This window comes from Equus przewalskii, chromosome X, assembly GCF_037783145.1.
Source record: "Equus przewalskii isolate Varuska chromosome X, EquPr2, whole genome shotgun sequence".
NCBI lineage: Eukaryota > Metazoa > Chordata > Mammalia > Perissodactyla > Equidae > Equus > Equus przewalskii.
In genome coordinates this window covers 76,329,523-76,353,041 of record NC_091863.1, presented here as the reverse complement: position 1 = coordinate 76,353,041, position 23,519 = coordinate 76,329,523, and positions in this window count along the sequence as shown.

Here is a 23,519-nt window from a genome sequence, read left to right as displayed (position 1 = left end):
TGATATGATAATATACGGAGAAAATCCCAAAGACTCCACCAAAAAACTACTGAAACTAATTAACAAATTCTGTAAAGTTGCAGGATATAAAATCAACATACAAAAAACAGTTGTGTATAAAACAGTGTATAAAAACATTAACAACAAAACAGCTGAAAGAGAAATTTTTAAAAATCCAATTTATAATAACATTAAATACAATGAAAAAGTTAGGAATAAATTTAATCAGGATATGAAATATCTGTACAATGAAAACTATAAGACTTTGATGAATGAAATTGAATACATGGAAAGATGTCTCAAGTTTATGGATTGGAAGCATAAATATTATTAAAATTTCCACGTAACTCAAAGCCATCTATTGGTTCAATGCAATTTCTATCAAAATTCCAATGATATTTTTCATAGAAATAGAAAAAAAATCCTAAAATTTGTATGGAACCTCAAAAGACCCCAAATAGCCAAAGCAATCCTGAGAAAGAAGAACAAAGCCAGACACATCACACTTTCTGATTTCAAACTCTACTACAAGCCTGTGGTAATCAAAACAGTATGATACTGGAATAAAAATACACATATAGACCAGTGAAAAGAATTAAGAGGCCAGAAATAAACACTTACATGGGCAATCGATATTTGACAAGGGAACCGTGAAAACTCAATGAGGAAAAGATGTCTTTAATATATGTTGCTGGTAAAACTGGCTAACTAGATGCAGAAGAATGAAATTGGAACCCTATCTTAACTAATCATAAAAATTAACTCAAAATGAATCAAACACTTAAACTTGTGAACCGAAAACATAAAATTCCTAGTAGAAAATCTAGGGTAAAATCTCCCCGACCTCGATCTTGGTAGTGATTTCCTAGATATGACACCAAAAGCAGAAGCAACAAAAGTTAAAATAAAAAAGTGGAACTCCATCAAACTAAAGAGCTTCTGCACAGCAAAAAGAACAACCAACAAAATGAAAAGGCATCCTGCAGAACAGGAGAAAATATTTGCACATTATGAATTTGATAAGTGGTTAATACCCAAAATCTACAAAATATGTAAATAACTCATACAATTCAATAGCAAAAAATAACCAATCCAATTAAAAAGTGTGCTGAAGATCTGAATAGCCATTTTTCCAAAGAAGATGTACAAATGGCAAACAGGTACATCAAACTGTGCTCTATATTACCAATCATCAGGAAAATGCAAATCAAAACCACAATGAGATATTATCTCACACCTGTTAGAATGGCTATCACCAAAAATACAAGGGATAACAAGTATTGGCAAGGGTGTGGAGAAAAGGGAACCTTTGTCCGCTGTTGTTGAGAATATAAATTGATACAGCCACTGCAAAAACAGTATAGAGGTTTCTCAAAAAATTAGAAATGGAACTTCCATATGATCCAACAATCCAACTTCTTGGTGTATATCAAAAGGAAATAAAAATAGGATCTTGAAGAAATATCTGCACCCTCATATTCATTGCAGCATGTTTCAAAGATATGGCGTGGCAAAGAAATGGAAACAATCAAACTGTCAAAGACTGAGTGGATTAAGAAGATATGGTATATATATACAATGGAATGTTACTCACCACATGAAAGAAGGAAATTCTGTCATTTGAGACATGTTAAATATACCTTGAGGGCGTTATGTTAAGTGAAATATGTCAGACAGAGAAAGGTTAATACTGTATGACATCATTTATATGTGGAATCTAAAAAAGCTGAACTCACAGAAACAGAGAGTAGAATGGTGGTTACTAGGGGCTGAGGGATGGGAGAAATGAGGAGATATAAACTTCCAGTTTTATGATTAACAAGTTCTGGGTGTCTAATATACAGCACGGTGATTACAGCTAATTATACTGTATTATATACTTGAAAGTTGGAAGGGATTAAATCTTAAATGTTCTCACCACAAAAAGAAGTGATAATTTTGTTACAGGATGGAGGTGTTAGCTTATGCTATGGTAGTAATCATTTTACAATATATAAATATATCAAAACAATACCTTGCATACCTTAAATATACAATATGGTATGTCAATTATATCTCAATAAAACTGGGGGGAAAAAGAAAAATGCATGTGTAGTTGTGCTAGTCACTGACATAAGTAACCCTTAAACAGGACAAGGCCTGGAAATAAACATTATGAATTTGACTTTGGACATGTTGAGTATGAGGTGTCTCAAAGCATACAAGGGGAGACAAAAATAGGCAGTTGGATGCACAGCTGTAGATTGAGAAAAATACTTTGCCTTGTTTGCATAAATGTATATATTATGTGCCTAATTGGTCATGGATGAAATTGTTTAAGGAAAGAATGAATCATAGAAGGACGTATCAGTCATGGTCAGTATACAATGGTTGTTTAGAGGTGGATAAGATTTCAAAGGAGGGACCAGAGAAGGAGGAAGAATATGAAGATGATTTTTTGGGAAGGGAAGTGTATAGTGTATAATATTTAGTGCGGCAGAGAGAGAAGATTTAGAATTTCAATTTAGTCAAAATAGACTTTTAGATTCTGTGTCTATACCCATGTATATTTTAAGTGAGGGGGTAGCTTCTAGATTTAGTCAGTCTAAGTTGCAATTCCAATTTTAAGCTTATTAGCTCTGTGACTTTGAGAAAGTCACTTGCCCTCTCTGGGATGCTCACCTACAAAAGCTAGTTGCAAAGAATTAAATGAGATATAGAAAAAAAATTAACGGAAGTCAAAATACAATGTACTCAATACATAATCGCTATTATTGTCCTTTAATATATTGTATTACTTTTAATCCCTTAGTAGAACTACAAATTTCAGAGATAGTATAATGTAACAATTAGGAGCATGGTCTTTGTAGTCAGAGACCTCATTTCAAATCTCAGGTCAGCTACTTTTGACCTCTATAAACTTGGACATGTTATTTAATTTCCTGTGTCTGAGTATCCTCGTAAAAGGTACCTATTATTACATAAATATTAATAGTATTCTTTAAATTGCCATTTATTTTCTTTAAATCTAGATTATATTCTAACTATTAAAATCTATGCTATATAGTGCTGTATTGCATAGTATATAGTGCTACTCTATATTATATAGTGCTATACGACTCTGAAGAAATGTCGCAATTTCCAGTTCTCTCACTTGTCTTTCTATCCCAGTGGAGAATTTGAAATCTGAGAAATCTGATCATTATTACGTATTAAGATTCATCACTTTTTTATCTTTAAAGTTACTTCAACAAGCAGGCCATAAGATGGCAATGTTATCCTTTCAGATGTGTTGTAAAAGTTAGGTATTGAGAAAAGTAAAAATTTAAGTTTACTTTGGATATTATAGGTTGTTTCTTTACAAATTCTTCTTTGTATACCTTAAATGAGACACATTAAGCTTGTGGAGTAATTATTAATCAGTCAATTAATAAACTAATTAGTAAAATTTTTTCTGATATTACTGGCATGGACATATGAACTATATAATTTTTCATCCTACAAATATTGTTCTATCTTTCTATTCAGAGACAAGAAAACCACAGAGTTATAACAGATAAAGTATCTATTCCATGATATATTAGGGTTCTCATGAGAAACAGAACCAATAAGATATATATACCTATATTTGTTATTATTATTATTATTATTATTATTATAGGAATTGGCTCATTTGGTTATGGAGGGCAAGAAGTCCCACAATCTTCCATCTGAAAGCTGGAGAATCAGAAAAGTTGGTGGCAAATTCAGTTTGAGTCCAAAGTGCTAAGAACGAGGGGGACTGATTGTATAACTCCCAGTTTGAAGTTAAGGGCCTGAGAACTAGGGGTTAGCTGGTGTAAGTCCCAGAGTCCAAAGGCCCAAGAACCAGGAGTTTCAATATACAAAGTCAGGAAAAAATAGACATACCTCCTCAAGAAGAGAGAGGAGGAATTTGCCATTTCTTCTCCTTTTTGTTCCATTCAGGCATCCAACAAATTGGATGATGCCTGCCCACATTGGTGAGGGCGAATCTTTTTACTCAGTCTACTGAATCAAATGCTAATCTCTTCCAGAAACACACTCAAAGACACACTCAGAAATAATGTTTAGGGGCTGACCCGGTGGCGCAGCAGTTAACTGCTCATGTTCCACTTCGGTGGCCTGGGGTTCATCGGTTCAGATCCCGGGTGCGGACATGGCACCACTCCACAAGCCATGCTGTGGCAGGCATCCCACATATAAAGTAGAGGAAGATGGGCATGGATGTTAGCTCAGGGCCAGTCTTCCTCAGCAAAAAGAGGAGGATTGGCAGCACATGTTAGCTCAGGGCTAATCTTCCTCAAAAAAAAAAAAGAAAGAAATAATGTTTAACCAGCTATCTAGGCATCCCTTAGCCAAGTCAAGTTGACATACAAAATTAACCACATATTTGAATTTTGAGAAAAAACATATGAAAAGCCATTAATGATATATTCTTTGTGAAGATTTCCAAGTACGGCCTACAGAATCTAATTCATCTTCCCAATGATATATTTGGATATTTTGGTAATTATCTATACAGAAGAAAAGGAGTGAACTTGCTTGGACCAATAAACAGTTCCAAGGGTCACTGTACATACGTGCTTTACCAGTGCATTCATTCACTGGAGGAGGATATTAATATACAATCCACTGACCTTCACATTCCCCTACCAGGTAAGAGTGGATTTTCAACATTTGTTACACATTCCTGTGGAAACAATTCTAAAACACAATATTTATAGGATAGGTGATTTTGAGGTTTCATTTTGCCTGAAAATGATCCCAGTTGCATTTTCCAGCACATTTTGATCATTTGAAGATATTGAATACATAGTTTACTTTTTTCATGCACACCATGTTACTGTGGATACCTGAGGTTGGCCACCCCAAGATATGTCTCTTTGGCATCAGGATTATTTGAGGCTGATTGCTTTTGATAAACTGGGACAGGGAAGGAGGCTCTGAGGAATGGAACTTGCCCTTTGTTAAGACACACTTACATTTGTAAGGTAAATCTCTATCTGTAAAAGGTGCCTCCCTCTCTGTACCAGGAAGAAGAAAGGAGATGACCTTCTCTCTAAAAACTCTTAATCAATACCAAAGGCAAGGACTTAAATCTGCATTTTATTGTGCTTCTCTGGTAACCTCCTGTAACTGACTTCCCTCCCCCTCCCAACATTGGCATCTCCTTAAAGATTAAGCATCTTTCTTTAGGCTGGGGACTGATTGCAGCTCTCATCTGTGACCCCCCAGCCCGAGGTAACACACCTGCCACCCTGCAGCGCTCACTGAGACAGCAGACCTATCTGCCGTTTCCATCAAGAGCTGTGCTGACAGAGCAACCTCGCGACTATTGTAAAAGGGACATTTCAATCACATGTGAAACACCCCGTTTGGGGGTATATAACCACTAAGTGCACCCCACTTCTTCGGTGCCCTTTCTTCCTTCGGGAAGAAAGGCCCCGGGCCATGGTTCCTCATAAAGCTTTGTTTAATTTTCTCTTGCTATTCTGTCTCATGTGAATTTAATTCATTCTCCGGCCAGACGGACCCACATTTGGGGAGAGGAAATGTCCTGTCCCCTACATTACACAAAAGAAAGACCAATATCACCTAAATCTTAAAGCAAGTGGCTGGGATCATTTCTTGAGATATTTATCTATGCATATTTCTTTCTCCGTGAAGTTTCCCCTTCATATTTTCCCCAATTCGCACAAATTGAAGTAATTCATATTGCCTTGGGGTAGATATGTGGCTAAGTAAAAAGTAAAATTTGCCTGCTAGAGGAGAGAAAGAGTCAAGAGCATACACAATGTGTCCTGGCAAGAAAGTTAAAGGCAGGCTAGTTTTACGTAAATTAGAGGGTTTTTTACCTGAAATATAGGGAATGAAAGAGACAATACAGGGCTGTTTGTGATTTTGATGCAGTGGAGACCAAATCCTAATATCTTGGCATCATGCCTAGGAAGCTGCCAGAATTCAGAGAGAAATGGATGCATGATGATGAGTCTATTTAATATTTTATAGCATCCAGGAACTTGACACACAACTTGGGTGTAGGGTGGAAGGAAAAGAAAACCCCAAGAATGACTAAAATTAAAAATTATACCTACTTGGTTAAATTGGTGCTTAGAGTCAGTAAGCAAGCTATGTTACAGTAAATAATGTGATACTTCTTGAATACCTGACCTTGTGGAATGAAATTTGCTCATACTATAATTAATACAAGATACTAACTATAAGTAATTCTACACAGGCAGAATTATCAAGGTAAGTTACTGACTTGGTAAGCTTTGGTCAGGGATCAGACATCTGTATTTTGAGTGCCCCTGTATGCATTTCAGTATTTGGGAGACATTGGTATATAGTTTCTTTGCTCTAGAATCTGATTTTTTTTTGGAGCTAAATCTGTAAAAACAAAAATAGTATGCATTTCTGTAATATAGTTTAGTTATATATACTCCACTAGATATTTCAGTTATCAAGAAATCAAATGAAAAATGTGAAGTTACTACTAAATTGAGTAAGGAAAGAAGATGGATCTTAGACTTCCTTCTGAACAGATTCTCTAAACTTGAGTTAATTGAGACTCTACTCAACTTTGACCTTTTGTAAAATGCTATGGGATATTTTACAAGTTGTTAGTAGTTTAATTTCCAATAGCTGTCTTTAAAACCACTATTCTGGTAGAAGTTTGAAGTTGACTTTTGCCTCATTATTATTAGTCAATCATTAATACAAGTTTCAGCAGTAATTCTTTCCTTGAAAGTTAGCCATAAAAGAAGTGGGCAGATGAGTGATGTTAGCAAGATGGTACGGTAGGAAGCCCTTGTCCATAGTTCCTCCAACAAAAACACAAATTCAGCAAAAATCCATGAACAGATTCCCTTTGTCAAAAATCCAGAAACTAATTGAAAGGATTCTGCATCATGGGTGAATGTGAAACCATATTCATCAAAGCTGGTAGGGAGATTCAGGACACCTTCTCCAGGATCACTACTCCTGGCACCGCAACATATGAACAGGCTAGACCTGTTGGCTCACAGCTTCTCCCAGAGGAGGGAAAGAGATTGTCCATGCAGCTAGAGCTCCAACTTTTCCAAAGGAGCTCCCGAGAGGAAGACTGTCTTGTCAGTCTTACAATGATGACAGAACCAGCACAATATAGTCATCCAGGGGAGAACAAAGATGGCAGCTTGGACTAGTAGTCACCATAGCTCCTCCACCTTGATCAGCAAACAGTGAGTAGAGGAAAAATCTCAGCTCTCAGTTTTCCCTGGTGAGGCAGAGTTGGTTCACATGTCAATGCCTCAACTTTTACAGAGACTCCCCAAAGGAGGAACTTCTGTCTTATCTGTCTTAGAGCTCTGATATGTCTTTTCAAAATCTAGCTGTCCAGGTACCTGTAAGAACAGAGAGGGAAGTTTGTGTTGGAAGTTGCCATAGCCTTTCCCCTTATCTCAACACAGAATAAGCAGACAAAAACCCCTAACTCCCAGCTTCTCCCAGGGAGGGAAAAAGCTGAGCCCCGTGCCAAAAACCTCAACTTTTTCATGGACTGCCCAACATACTGACTTTTGCCTTGCCTGTATCAGAGTGCTGGTGAGAACTAGAACAATCTGGCCACCTGTGGACTAATGACAATAGAGACAGAAGTTTGGGCTGGCAGTCACCTTAGCCCCTTCACTGGTCTCAGCACACAGTGAGCAAACAAAAACTCCTAGCTTCCAGCTTCTCCCTGAGGAGGGAAAGAGTTGGATGAATTGTCCAATGATGCAGTTTTTCTGAGGGCTGCCTGAGGAATTATCTTCAGTATTGTTTGTTCTGATACACTGATGGTAACGGGTGTACCCTTTACATCTGGTGGCTGCAAAGAACAAAGAAAGAAGGATATACTAGCATATCAGTTTGAGAGTCCTCCAGAAACTCTGGCCAGGCTTATTGGAGGGGGTCTTCTCCTATACAAGTCCAGTCAGTGAAGACTGGTAGAGGTGGCTGCTTTGTCTAATGCATAGACAACAACAAAGAGAATCAAGAAAAATAAAAATGCAGGCCAATATGTTCCAAACAAAGAAACAAGATAAATCACCAGTATCTAACCCTGATGAAAAAGGAGATATATGGTTTACTTGACAGAGACTTCAAAATAGCCATCAAAGTGAAATGTTTGCTAGAAGTGTTCAACAGCAGACTAGATGAAGCAGAAAAAAGTATCAATGAACTCAAAGACAAGTTACTGGAAATTATTCAGTCAAAAGAAAAAAAAGAAAAAGTAATTAATGAAAACAAAGAAAGCTTAAGGGACTTATGGGATATCATGAAAAGGAAAAGTATATGCATTATGTGACTCCCAGAAGGAGAAGAAAGGGAAAATATCACAAAGCTTATTTTAAGAAATAATAGCTAGTGGTTGGCCCAGTGATGTAGTGGTTAAGTTTGCATGTTCCACTTTCACAGCCCAGGGTTCATGAGTTCGGATCCTGGGCATGGACCTACACACTGCTCATCCATCCATGCTGTTGCAGAATCCCACATACAAAATAGAGGAAGATTGGCACAGGTGTTGGCTCAGCAACAATCTTCCTCAAGCAAAAATGGGAAAATTGGCAACAGATGTTAGCTCAGGGCCAATCTTCCTCAGCAAAAAAAGAAGAAGAAGAAGAATAGCTAAAATCTTCCTAAATCTGAGGAATAAAATGTAAATCCACATTGAAGGAGCTTGATATGACCAATTAGAGAAATCCAAAGAGATGTACATCTAGAAAAATTTTAATCAAATTTTCAACAAGGAAAAAGAATTCTGAAAAGAGCTAGAGAAAAGTGACTTGTCGCATACAAGTGAACCCCTATATACCATCAGCAGATTTCTCATCGGAAACCTTGCAGACAAGAAAAGAAAGGAATGATATATTCAAAGGCTGAGAGATTAAAAAAAAGTCAACCAAGAATAGTATACCTGGCAAAACCATCCTTGAAAAATGGAGTGATAAAGACTTTCCCAGGCAAGACAAACATAAGCTGAAGCAGTCCATCACTACTACATCTTCCTCACAAGAAATGCTTAAAGGAGTTCAAGTTGAAATAAAAGAAAGCTGAACAGCAATAAAATAGTATAAAACTTGTTGGTAAAGGGAAACATACAGACAAATACAGAATATTGTAATGCCATAATAATGATGGGTACATCACTTATAATTCCATAATAAAAGGTAAAAGACAAAAACAGTGAAAATAATAAAAAGCTATGTTAACATGTACACAATATAAATGATATAAATTGTGACAAAGATATCATTAATTGTGAAGGAGGCAGAAGTAAAAGTGTTGAGCTTTTGTATGATTGAACTTAAGTTATTGATTTCAAAAAAAGTGCTATAACTATAAGATATTTTATGTAAGCCCCATGATAACCAGAAAGAAAATATTTGTAAAAGTTACAGAAAAGAAAAAGAGAAACAAATGCATATCAATACAGAAAAATAATGAAGCATTAAGGAAAACAGCAAGAGAGGAAAACACAGACAAAAGATCTACAAAACTAATAGAACACAACAAAATGTCTATAGTAAATCCTCCACTATCAATAATTACTTTAATCATAAATGGATTAATCTCCCCATAGAAAAAGACATAGAGTAGTTGAAAGGATAAAAACACATGACCTAACTATATACTGTCTAGAAGAAACTTACTTTAGATAAAATTACATACTTTGGCTGAAAGTAAGGAAAAGAAAAAAGATATTCGATGAAAACAGTAGCCAAAAGCTAGCAGGCGTGGCCATACTTAAACAGACAAAATAGAGTTTAAGTCAAAAACTGTCACAAGAGATAAAAAAGAACATTATTTATGTCGGTGTCGCAATCCAATCAGGATAGATGCGGAGAGGGCTGATGGCCACTCTGAGTTTATTATAACCAGCGTTTCAATATATACATAGCTTACAGCTGTTAAACATACACAGGTGTTCTGGACAATGTAATTAGCGAATGCCAAGAATTCTTAGTGATTTCTTAAGGAGCCCTCCCTAGGCCTCTGTTTTGATATTATCATGTTATTGCTGTGCTCGTATATTTTATCTCAGAGCATGCAAGTCCTCCTAGGCAATGGCCTTTCCTGCTCCCGATATCATGTCTCCATCTGTGCCCCCGGGCAACCAATGCTTGGCTTAGGTTGCCTCCCCCTGGAAGTCTTACCCATCATTGACTAACTGGCCTTCTCACCTCCGGGTCACAGTTTTTTGGCAAGCCTTTTCCAGTGATTATTAACCCTTCCTGCATCAGGGGCGGCTACAATTTAGAGAAAACAGAGTCAATTCACCAGGAAGATATAATAATTATAAATATATATGCATTCAATGTCAGAGCACCAAATACAAAGCCAACTTTGACAGAAATGAAGGGTGAAATACAATGCAATATAATACTATACAATAACAGTAGGAAACTTCGATATCCCACTTTTAATAATGAATAAAGTATGCAGACAGAAGATCAATAAAGAAACACGGGACTTGTAAAACATGATAGACCAATTTAATCTAACAGACATATACAGAACATTCTGCCCAACAGAAGCAAAATATGCATTATTCTCAAGCACACATGGAACATTCTCCAGAATAGATCAAAGTTAGGTTACAAAATAAGTCAACAAATTTAAGATTTAGATTATCCCACATATCTGTTCTGACCACAATAGAATATAACTAAAAATTAATAACAGAAAGAAAACTGGAATATTCAAAATATGTGGAAATTGAGCAATATACACTTGGATGACAAATGGATCAAAGAAAAATTCAAAAGGGAAATTACAAAAATCTTGACTCAAACAAAATTGAAAGTATAACAAACAATGAAAACTTAGGAGATTCAGCAAAAGCAATACTAAGAAGGAAGTTTATAGCAATAAGGCCTGTATTTAAAAATCAAGAATGATCTCAAATAAACAACCTAACTTTACACCTGAAGGCACAAGAAAATGAAGAAAAAATTAAGTCTAAATTTAGCTGAAGGAAGTAAATTATACAGATTGGAGTAGAAATAAAATAGAGAATAGGAAACAATATAAAATATCAATAAAACTAAGAGTTATTTTTGCAAAAGATAAAACTGACATACTTTTAGCTAGACATAGTAAAGAAAAAAGAACAGAGACTCAAAGAAAATCAGAAATGAAAGAGGACACATTACAATTGCTGCCACAGAAACAAAATGGATCATGAGATTACTATGAATAATTATACAACAACAAACTAAATAAACTATAAAAAATGGATATATTTATAGAAACATACAACCTACCAAAACTGATTCATGAAGAAACAGAAATTCTGAACAGGCCTATAACTAGTATAGAAATTGCATCAATAATCAAAAACCTCCCAAGAAAGAAAAGCTCAAGATCAGGTAGCTTCACTGGTGAATTCTATCAAAGATTTAAAGAAGAATTAACAGCAATACTTGTCAAAATCTTCCAAAAAGTGAAGAGGAAAGAATATCTTCAAATTCACTTTACAAGGCCGGCATTACCTGATATCAAAATCAGATAAAGACACTACAAGAAAAGAAATTATAAGCCAATATTCCTGATGAATATAGATTCAAACATCCTCAACAAAATCCCACCAGACAAAACTCAACTGTACATTAAAAGGAACATACACCGTGGCAAATTGCTATTTATCCTTGAGATGCAAGTATAGTTGAACATATGAAAATCAATTAACATGATATACTACATTAACAGAATAAAGGATAAAATCATATAATTGTCTCAATAGATGTAGAAGATGTGTTTGGCAAAATTCAACACCTTTTCATGGTAAAAATGCTCAACAATTTGGATATAGAAGGAACATACCTCAACATAATGAAAGGCCATATATAATGAACCCACATATAACACCATACTCAACCTCAAAAAACTGAATGCTTTGCCTCTAAGATCAGGAAGTAGTCAAGGATGCTTGCTCTCACCACTTGTATTCAACATGGTAGTGGAAGGCCTAGCCAGAGCAATTAGGCAAGAAAGAGAAATAAAAAGCATCTGAATCAGAAAGGAAGAACTAAAATTGTCCCTGTTTTCAGACAATATGATCTCATAAATGGGAAACCCTAAAGACTCTATGAAAAGTCTAGTAAAACTGATAAATGATTTCAGTAAATTTGGAGGATACAAAATCAGTAAACAGAAATCGGTTGTATTTTATACATTAACAATGAACTATTTGAAAAGACATATACTAAAAACTACAAAACTGATGAAACAAATTTAAAAAGACTCAAACAAATGGAAAGATATCACATGTTCACAAATTGAAAGACAATATTGTTAAAATGTCCATGCTACCCAAAGGGATCTCTAAATTCAATGCAATCCCTCCTACAATCTTAATGACATTTTTTACAGTAATACAATACATAATTCTAAAATTCATACAAAACCTCAAAAGACCCAGATTAGACAAATCAACCTTGAATAATAAGAACAAAATTGGTGGCATCACACTTCCTGATTTCAAAATATATTAAAAACTGCACTTATTAAAACAGTATGGTACTGGCATGTTGACAGACATATAGACCAATGGAACAGAATAGAGAGCCTAGAAATAAATCCATAGATATGTGGTCAACATATCTTTGACAAGGGTGCCTGGAATACATAATGGGAAAAGGATAGTCTCTTCAACAAATAGTATTGGCAAAACTGGATATCCACATGCAAAAGAATAAAACTGGACCCCTATCTCCCAGTACTCCCCAAAATCAACTCAAAATGGATTAAAAAATTGAAGGTAAAACCTCAAACCATAAAACTCCTAGAAGAAAACATAGATAAAATGCTTGATACTGGCTTTGGCAATGATTTATTGGATATGACACCAAAAGCATGAACAACAAAAACAAAAATGGACAAGTGGAATTACATCAAACTAAAACGCTTCTGCACAGCAAAGAAATAATCAACAAAGAGGAAATGCAACATATGAAATGGGAGAAAATATTTTCAAACCATATATCAGATGTGGGGTTAATTTCCAAAATACATAAGAAACTCCCACAACTCGATAGCAAAAAAACTAATAATGCAATTTAAAAATGCGATGAAAATTTGAATAGACATTTCTCCAAAGAAGATATACATATGGTCAAGAGGTATATGAAAAAATACTCAATGACGCTAATAATAAGGAAAGTGCAAATCTAAACCAAAATGAGACATCACCACACACTTGTCAGAATGGCTATTATCGAAAAACAAAAGATAGGTCTTGGCAAGGATGTAGATAAATTGGAACCCTTGTACACTGTTGGTGGGAAGGTAAAATTGAGCAGCTATTAAGGAAAATAGCATGCAGTGTCTTAAAAAAAATTAAAAATAGAACTACCATATTGTCCAGCAATCCAGTTTCTGGGTATTTATCCAAAAGTATTGAAATCAGAATCTCAAAGAGATATTAGCACTCCTGTGCTCATTGCAGCACTATTTATAGTAGCCAAGATGTGGAAGCCACCTAAATGTCTATCACCAAATAAATAGATGAAGAAATGTGGCATATGCTCACAATGGAATAGTATTCATCCTTAAGAAAAAGCAAGAAATATGCAACAACATGGATGAACTTTGAGGACATTATACTAAGTGAAGCAAGCTAGTCACAGAAGGACAAATGCTGCATTATTTTACTTAAATGAGGTATCTAAAATAGTCAAATTCACAGAATAATAGAGTGGAATGGTGATAGTCTGTGACTAGTGGAGAGAGGGAAATGAGGAGTTGCTAATCAAGAGTCATAAAATGTTAGGTAAACAAGATGAATACATTCTAAGGATCTGCATTACAACAATGTACCTATAGTTTCAATGTTGTGCAGTTTTTTAAGAGGGTAGATCTCATGGTTAGTATTCTTATCATAATAAAACAAAAAAAGAATAAAGTGGGCTGGATGTAAGTTGCTCTACTTATTTGAATTGAAAAACATAACATAATTAATGTCACTTCTTCTAAGATTACACACACATGCAAAATTTAAGAAATTTATGTTCTGAAACATAGTTTTTGCAAACTGTGAATGAGTAAAAAACAAAGTATTCTGAAACTTAGTCTTTTAAAAGTTAATTAAACTGAGGTTAACTAACAAAAAGCTTACATATTTATTAATTTCTTACTAATTTTATTCGATTTAAATCCTTAAAAAAGGCATTTCATCTTTGATAGCATAGCCTTAAAAAATCAAAGATATAATTCAGTGCAAAAAGTACAAAGATTTATTTTGGTACAAAGTATATTTCAGAAAAAAATCAGAAAAGAATATTGATTGGCATAATACATTCATGTGCTTGTACTTTTCACAATTCTGCATTGATTAATTGCATATTTTTGGTGAAATTTTAGAATACTAAGAACATAATGATGCTGTATATAAATTTTGTTAAATATCAGGGTGAAATGTTTCAAAAGTTATCATGAGTCATATATATGTTTAGAAATATTTGGAAAGTACAGTCAAAGATTACAGGTAAACTAATATATTTTCACTTTTTATTAAGATATTATAGGATCACTTTGATCAGGATGGAAAAAAATGAAAAATGTATTGAATTAGAAAAAAATCTAGCAAAAAAGCCTACTGTGAAGAAAGTACACAAGACCTATGTCAGGATAGACTACAGTTTAAGACATTTAAATAAATTGACTGACAATTGTGTAAGTATATAGCAGAAATGAGCAGTCATATTTTTAAAAAGTTTACAACTGTACCAAGAAAAAGAACAAAAACTGCTACTACTTAGAGAGAAATATTACAAAATAATGCATCTATAGGCTGAAAATTATAAAATTTCAAAAAAATCTTCTAAACTAAGAGACTTTCCATATTCATGGATTAGAAGACTCAATATTTTTAGGATGCTAATGCTGTGCAAACTGATATGCGGTTTCAGTATAATATAGCTGAAAATACCAGCAACCATTTTAGTAGATGTTGCAAGATGATTCTCAAATTTATGTGGTAGGCAAAGGAACTAAAATAGCGAAAAACAATTCTGAAAAACGGTGAAGTTGGGGGACTCACACCATCTGATTTTAAGATACAAAATAAAACTACAAGCATCAACACTATGGTACTGGTGAAAGGATAAAAATTAGTTTCATATCCATATGAAAAATAAGTATATCTCAACACATATTTACAATTAATACAAAAAGTCACTTACCTACATGTAAAACATAAAGCTATGAATCCTCTAAAAGAAAGTATCAGGAGAAAAGTGTGACCTTTAGTGTGGAGATGAGTTTTTAGATACAACAAAAACAAGATCCATGGAAAACAATATGAATAATTTGAATAATATCAAAATTAAAGAACAAAACAAAACAAGCAACAGAAACTTTCATTCATTGCTAGTAGAAATGAAAACCGGTACAGCCATTTTGAATATAATTTGGTGGTTTCTTATGAAGTAAACATATAACTACCATGCAACCCAGCAATCCCACTTGTATGTATCTAAGAAAATTGAAAATGTGCATACAAAATATTTAATTAAATCTTTATATCAGCACTATTGATAATCATCAAAAATTGCAAACAACCTAGATACCCTCCAACCGGTGAGTGGATAAACGCACTGTGGTATATCCATGCAGTGGAATACTACACAGAAATGAAAAAAAGTAAGATGTTTATTAAGGCAACTTCATGGATGAATCTTAAATTTATGTTGCTAAGTTAATAAAACCAGATCAAAAAGAATATGTGTTCTATATGTCCATTTAAAGGAACTTCTCCTAAAGGCAAAGCATCGGGACAGAAAACTGATCAAAGATTGCCAAGAGTTGAGGTAGGGAAAATGGATGACTAAAAATGGAGGTGCACAGGGCAATTTTTAGGGCTGTGGAACTACTCAGTATGGTACTGAGTTGGTGGATACATGATTCTTTGTATTTGTCCAAACCCATATGGAAGGAATTTTACTGTATGCCAATTAAAAATGTCAACCAAGATATTGGGGGATCCCAGGATGAAATGAATCTAACTTTATTACAAGTGTACCCTCAATGAAGGGGGTAGGGGGAAAGGGAGATGTATTAGTAACATTGGGAAGTATTTTTAACTGCATAATCTACAGTTAAAGACAATAAGAATTGTTATAAAAATTTTACTGTAGTTTGTAACTTTGCCTCTCCTTAGGGTATAGTTTAAGAATTCTGAAACTAATTTACATGTGTACTATGTTTGAACAAATAAGTAAATAAATTCTAGATAATGGGATCCAGGTTTCTCACTATTAGAGAAAGAAATCACAAATAAGCAACAGAGGAAAGCTAGAATGAATCCTGTAGTGGTAGATTAGAGGCAGTGATATAATTATGAACTCAATTTTTAATAGATGATAGATATTTATAGATAAATAAATATATTTCATATCTCTAACCACTCTGAGGGCCTAGAAATAGTGATAACTCATAGCAACAAGCACAGCCAGAACAAGAGCTTGGTTGCTAAATACCATTCTTCAATAAAATTCTCCAATAAAAGGAAGCAGGGATCCTTGGAGAAATGGCTGATTCTAAAACTGGGGGGAAGAACAGCACAAAATAAGCTTGGAGCACCTCATAGTGCCAGAAAGCAAGGAAGTGCTCAAAAAAGAAAAAAAAAGGAAAATACAGGGATATGTCAAAAGGGTAGAGAAAAGAATCTAAAAGCTCTCCCAATGGCCAAACCTGGAAAAATTTGAACACAATACGAAGAATATAGTAGTGAATTACAACCCAAAGAATAAAAAAAAATCTGAGTTTACACCAATATAAATAATTTTATAAATAAATGGAGAAGGAACAAATCTTTCTTACAGAATAATTCCAAATATGTGTAACTATTCCCTCCTTCAAAACTAAGACTAAATTTATCTTCCCTTGAGAATTGGCTTGACTTACTGACTAACTTCCAAAGAATCAATTAAGGAAAGGAAAAACAGAATGACTTTACAATGGAGAAACCTGGCTGGTGTCACCTTACGCAAGTGGTCATAATTAACATCATCAGTAATACATCATATTGATATCATGTGACACCTCATATGATGTGATTACATGGGCACATTTCCTGTGATATTCTTAAAAAAAAATAAAAACGAACGCAAACAAACCTCACATATTCTTTATAATAAGAAAACATTAGAAAATTCCAAATTAAGGGAAATTCTGCAAAAAGCCTGACCAACACTCTTCAAAAGTGTCAAGGTGCTGTGCATTGCTTTGATGTGATTCCAAATCTACTTGTTTATAACTTAAGTAAAGTTTTTTTTAATCCACTTGTTTATGACAAAGACAAAAAAAGTTGTGTTGATAGTGATGCGGGGTCGGTGAGCCGAGGAGTCGAAAGAAAGATTTCTTAGACTCTCAAGATCTGGCAGTAGTGCTCTTTTATTTAGAGAATAGAGATAGAGTAGCATGGGGACAGGACCCATGGGCAGTCAGAGCTTCTGCTGCTGCTGCTGCTGCTGCTGCTGCTGCTGCTGCTGCTGCCCCGAACTGAGGGTTAGGGCCAAATTTAAGGCATAGGTAAGTGAGTTATCTCTTTATTAGTGCCCGTTTGGTCTGGCCATTTGGCGGTCCCATAACTTTAAGATAAGAATCAAACCGGATTGAGTAAATGGCAGAAGTCACCGCTCAAATATTATCTTCAACTAAAGACAAAGGAGGATTTTGGGGTGAGGGTCAGTTACATGAGGTTGCCAGGCAGTTTCCAGAGATAAGGCCATCCCCCCTTCCTCCTGGCTCAGAGGGGGAGGCATCTTCACAGATAGATGTTTCCCTTAGAAATGTAAATGTTTTCCCAACAAGGGGCAAACAAATTCCAGAGAGGGAGGCATGGAGATTTCCTTTACAACTGCAATTGTCTCTGATCAAAAGGGCAAACAAATTCCACTCCTTGGAGCCTGCTTCTTATCTGTAGTTTTAAAAGTAACCAGCCTAAAAATCCTCATCATAAACTGTTTTAAAATTAAGCAGCCTAAAAATCCCCATCAATAGAAGAATGAAATAGGTTCTGTCAGAATGTCATCATCTCATATGTTGTCATTGAAAAGCACTCAGTAACTCAGCTGATGATGAACACTGCTGGGGGCTTATCAGTAAGAATATGTGGAGAAGCAACCATGGCAAGGGGGCATTTAGACTATAAATACCCAGTTTTTGAGGTATATCTGAGAGTTTTGATCTGGGCAAGGCAATACTTTGCTGACCTAAATAAACTCTCTGAAGACCTTGGGGCATTAACTTCTGTATGGTAAGGGTGATGATACCCTTATCAGTAGTGGTGATAAACCGCACAGTGGCCCATGAAGGAGGTAAGCGTCCCCGCCAACACTGGCACCTTCATTCCCTAGCAATGTGTTCTAGCAACAGGGGACTTTTATTTTGTGCTGGCAGTTGGAAGTCAGCTCTGTTTGTTTAGCCCTCTCTCTCTAGTGCCTACTCACATAAAAAGATGTTACTGAGCAAGGGCTCTCTCCACCCATGTGCACAGAGGCTGATACTGTGGTACACCAGTCTTTGAGGGAAGAAAGTTTATTGTGCAATCGATTGGAAAGGGAACAGAAGGAAAGGCTCTCAACTCCATCTCCTCCATCCACAGTTTAGGGTAAGGTTTAAGGGACCAGGGAGGGCAGGCTGGTATGCAGAAGCACTGGCAAGGATTAGTTTTGATTGGCCGATCAAAATTTTGTCTTCTGCACATACTCCTGACTGGTGCTTGCCCCCTGAAAAGTAGCCTTAACATTCTGTTGTAAGATGAGGACAGCACAGTAAACAAGGGTAAAGTTGTTATGTAGATTTAAGTCATTGCCTTGTCTCTTGAGTTTCTAAAGATTTCGTCATCCTCTCCTTCCTGGCCTAAAGAGGAAAGCACCCTTACAAATGGAGATTTCTTTTACAAATGTAAATTTGCCTTACAAATAGGTAACTTCTACTAGGTTTTCAGAGCTTTTCCCGTGTCTGCTGTTTCTTTAAAATAGTCAGCCCAAAATAATTCTTATGCCAAAGAGGCGTATTTTTGGATGACAAATTCTGTTCCTGGTCCAGTGGTTACAAATGTACACTTCGATTAAATTTAGATTTTATTCCTTTTGTCTCCTCTTGTCTGGAACAATAGTGTTGATGCGGGGTCGGTGAGCCGAGGAGTCGAAAGAAAGATTTCTTGGACTCTCAAGATCTGGCAGTAGTGCTCTTTTATTTAGAGAGTAGAATAGCATGGGGACAGGACCCATGGGCAGTCAGAGTTTCTGCTGCCGCTGCTTCTGCTGCCCCCGCTGGCATGGGGACAGAGCCCATGGACAGGCAGAGCCGCTGCTGCTGCCCCCGCTGGCATGGGGACAGGATCCATGGGCAGGCAGAGCTGGTGCGTGGGGACAGGACCCACGGGCAGTCAGAGCTCCTGCTGCTGCTGCCCCGAGTTGAGGGTTAGGACTAAATTTAAGGCATAGGTATGTGAGTTATCTCTTTACAAGACAAAGAATATGTAAAAAAGTTAAAATGGTAGATAAGAATCAAACCGGATTGAGTAAATGGCAGAAGTCACCGCTTGAATTTTATCCTCGGCTAAAGACAAAGGAGGATTTGTGGGGGGGAGGGTCAGTTACATGAGGTTGCCAGACAGTAACCAACTTAAGTTCTTGCCTCTGGCATTGACCAAGAGCCTCTAGAGATAAGACCATCCCCCCCCTTCCTGGCACAGAGAGGGTGGCATCTTCACAGATAGAGGTTTCCCTTAGAAATGTAAATGTTTCCCAACAAAGGGGCAAACAAATTCCACTCCTTGGAGCCTGAATCTCATCTGTAGTTTTAAAACTAACCAGCCTAAAAATCCTCATCATAAGCCATTTTAAAATTAAGCAGCCTAAAACTCCTCATCAGTGTGATTAATCTATTATTGGTTTAAAGTATGTGATGTGATGTGACGATGTCAGGTTATATTATGTTAGGTTATATTCAGCTATGTTTTATTCCCTTTTTTGTCTTTTTAAAGATTGGTACCTGAACTAACATCTGTTGCCAATTTTGTTTTTTTTCTTCTCCCCAAAGCCCTCCAGTACATAGTTGTATATTCTAGCTGTAGGTCCTTCTCCTTGTGCTATGTGGGACACTGCCTCAGCGTGGCCTGATGAGCTGTGCCTGATAAGTGGCGCCATGTCCGTGCCCAGGACCAAACCGGGGAAACCCTGGGCCCCCAAAGCAGCGTGCCCAGACTTAACCACTTGGCCATATGACTGGCTCCCCTTTTTTGTCTCTTTAGGAAATGTTATTCTGTATGCTATTGGCTTGTGAAATTATTATAAATCCCGCAGTGATCCCATGTTAAATAAATTATTGGCATAGACAGTCTCAGTCTCTGAACATAATTTTGCCCCCAGAACAAAACACAAGGTCACAAATAAAAGGAAAGACTGAGAAATTGTCACAAAACAGAGTAGACTAAGGAAGTATAAGAACTAAATGCAATGTGTTTTTTAAAATTCATTCGTGGAACAGAAAAGGGACACTAGTGGAAAAACTGATGAAATCCAAATAAAGTTTTCAATTTAGTTAATAATAATGTACTGCTATTGATTTCTTAGTTTTGACGGGGGGGTCAAACTATTGATGTGAGATATTAATAATAGGATACCTTAGTCTGTTCGGGCTTTTATTAAAAAAATACCATAAACTTGGTAGCTTATAAACAACAGAAATTTATTTCTCACAGTCTTAGAAGCTGGAAAGTCTAGGATCAAGGTACTGGCAGAATCAATGTCTGGTGAGGGCTTGCTTCCTGGTTCACAGACAACCATCATCTTCCTGTGCCTTCACATGGTATAAGGGGATAAGGGAACTCTCTGGTGTCTGTTTTATAAGAGCATTATTCCCATTTATAAGGGCTCTGCAATTATGATGGTAATCACCTCCCAAGGGCCTCACCTCTAAATACTGTTAAATTGGGGATTAGGTTTCAACATATGAATTTTGGGAGAACAAAAATATTCAATCTATAACATTCTCTTCCTGGTCCCCCAAAATCCATGTTTTTCCTCACATGAAAAATACAATCATTCTATCCCAATAACTCCAAAATTATTAACCCATTTCAGCATCAACTCAAAAATCTACATCCAAAGCCCCATCTAAATATCATTCAAATCAGATATGGATGAGAATCAAGGTATAATTCATCCTGAGGCAAATTCCCCTCCAGCTGTTAAACCAAAAGTTATGTGTTTCCAAAATACAATAGTGGAACAGGCAAAGCATAGATATTCCCATTCCAAAAAGGGGAAACAGGAGAGGAGGAAGGAGCGACAGGTCCCATGTAAGTGTAAAACCTAACAGGGAAAACAACATTAAACCTTAAATCTCAAGAATAATACTTTTGGCTGGATGCACTGCCTTCCAGGTCCACTGGGGCAGCAATGTCACCCTCCTTCCCACCCCTCCCAGGCTCAATGGGACAGCCCTGAAGCAGCTCTCTGCCTTGGCTCCTACCTCTTCCAAGCTGGGGTCCTTAGCCCATGGTTCTATCAGGCAGCCCCATCCTTTGAAATCTAGGTGGAGGTAGCCATGATGCCCAGGCCTATGCACTCTGTGCATCAGCAGAGAGGATACCACACGGACACCATCAAAGTTTGTTGCCTATGCTATCTGGATGGGTGGCCACCGTAGCCTGCAGCACACTGAGGCCCACTGGAGTCTCACTTGGGGCGACTAAAGAGCACAGTACTGGAGAGTGGAGAGTGGGGCCATCAGTGCGAGGCAACACTAGGTAGTGCAAACCAAGGTCCCACAGGTGGGCACAGGTGGACCCTCCTATGAAACCTCTCTGTTCCCTGGCCCTGGATCTCTGGGCCCATGATGAGAGTGGCAGCCCTAATAATATCTGAATTGCCTTCAGAGTCATTCTTCCATTGTCTTGAACAATAGCTCCTGGCTTCTGTTAAGATAGCAAATTCATACTAATCTCCTTAGCAAATGGTCACTTAGCCATATCTTAGTGTTTTCATGTTTTGCAATATAAATAGGCCGAGGATTTTGCAAATCTTTAAGTTCTACTTTCTTTTTGCTCAACAATTCAAACTTTGAGTCATTTATCTCTGTTCACATTTTACTCTAAGCAGTCAGGAGGATCCAAGTCATACCTTCAATACTTTGCTTAGAAATAACTTCAGTTGAATATCCAATTTCATCACTCACAAGTTCTACATTCCACAAAACACTAGAACACTAACACAATTTGACCAAGTTTCTTTGTCTCTTTATAGTAAGGATCATCTTTCTTCTAGTTTGCAGTAACATGTTCTCATTGCTATCTGAGACCTTATCAGAATAGCCTTTACCATCCATATTTCTACCAAAATTCTGTTCAGGATTATTTAGGTATTCTCTAAGAAGCTTGCAGCTTTCTCTATAGCTCTCCTCTTTTTACACCTTTAAGAGTGTCAATGAAAAATAACAAATAACTATTTGAGCGATAAGAGAGATAAGATGAGTTTTACTTGAGCCAAACTAAGCAGTATAACCCTGGAAGGCCTTTTCCAGAAAGGAAGAAAGTGTGTTGGAGAAGCATGGGTTTTGTATAGTCTTCTACCTTTTAGAACAAGGAACATACATTAAACATACCCAGGATACATATTCATCAAAGTTTCAAAGAGGTATTTAGTTGCAAATCAACAGGTCAACAAGACCCTAATGTCCAGAAAGGGACTAAGATGGGTGTTAGCAATAGGGTATTACCAATAGGAGGTAGGAGAGGAAGTATGCGTTCTTGTCTTAAGAGAGTGCATTCTTTACTTTAACGATTAAAGCAGATGTACAATGTATGTTTTATAGGCCTAAGTCAGGCTTTTATTTCAAGCCGAATCAGTTTTGAACCCGAAGAGTTACCTATACCCATGCCTATATACATATACCTCAATATGTGAAAATCTCTTGTCAAAGGTCTGTTCATAGCAGTGTAGATTTTTTATAGAATGACTTCAAAACTCTTAGAGCTTCTACTTATTAAACAGTTTCAGTCACTTGCACATTTTAGGCATTTGTTACAGCAATATCCCACATTTTGTTACCAGTTCTGTCTCAGTCCATTCAGGCTACTATAACAGAATACCATAGATGAAGTGATTTATAAACAATAGAAATTTATTTCTCACAGTTCTGAAGCCTGGGAAATCCAAGACCAAGGTGCCAGTAGATTTGGTTCTGATGAGGGCTTGCTTCCTGGTTCATAGAAGATTGTTTTCTCATTGTATCTTCACATGTTGGAAGAGGGCAAGAAAGGTCTCTGGAGTCTCTTTTATAAGGACACTGATCCCATTTGTGAGAGCTCTGTCCTCATGATTTAATCACTTCCCAAAGTTCCCACCTCCAAATGGGGAGTAGATTTCAATATATCAACTCTGGGAGACACAAACAAGAGAATGGAGTATGTGGAAACTCTCAATATTATCTGCAAATTTTTCTCTAAACCTAAAACTTTTACAAAAACAATGTTTATATAA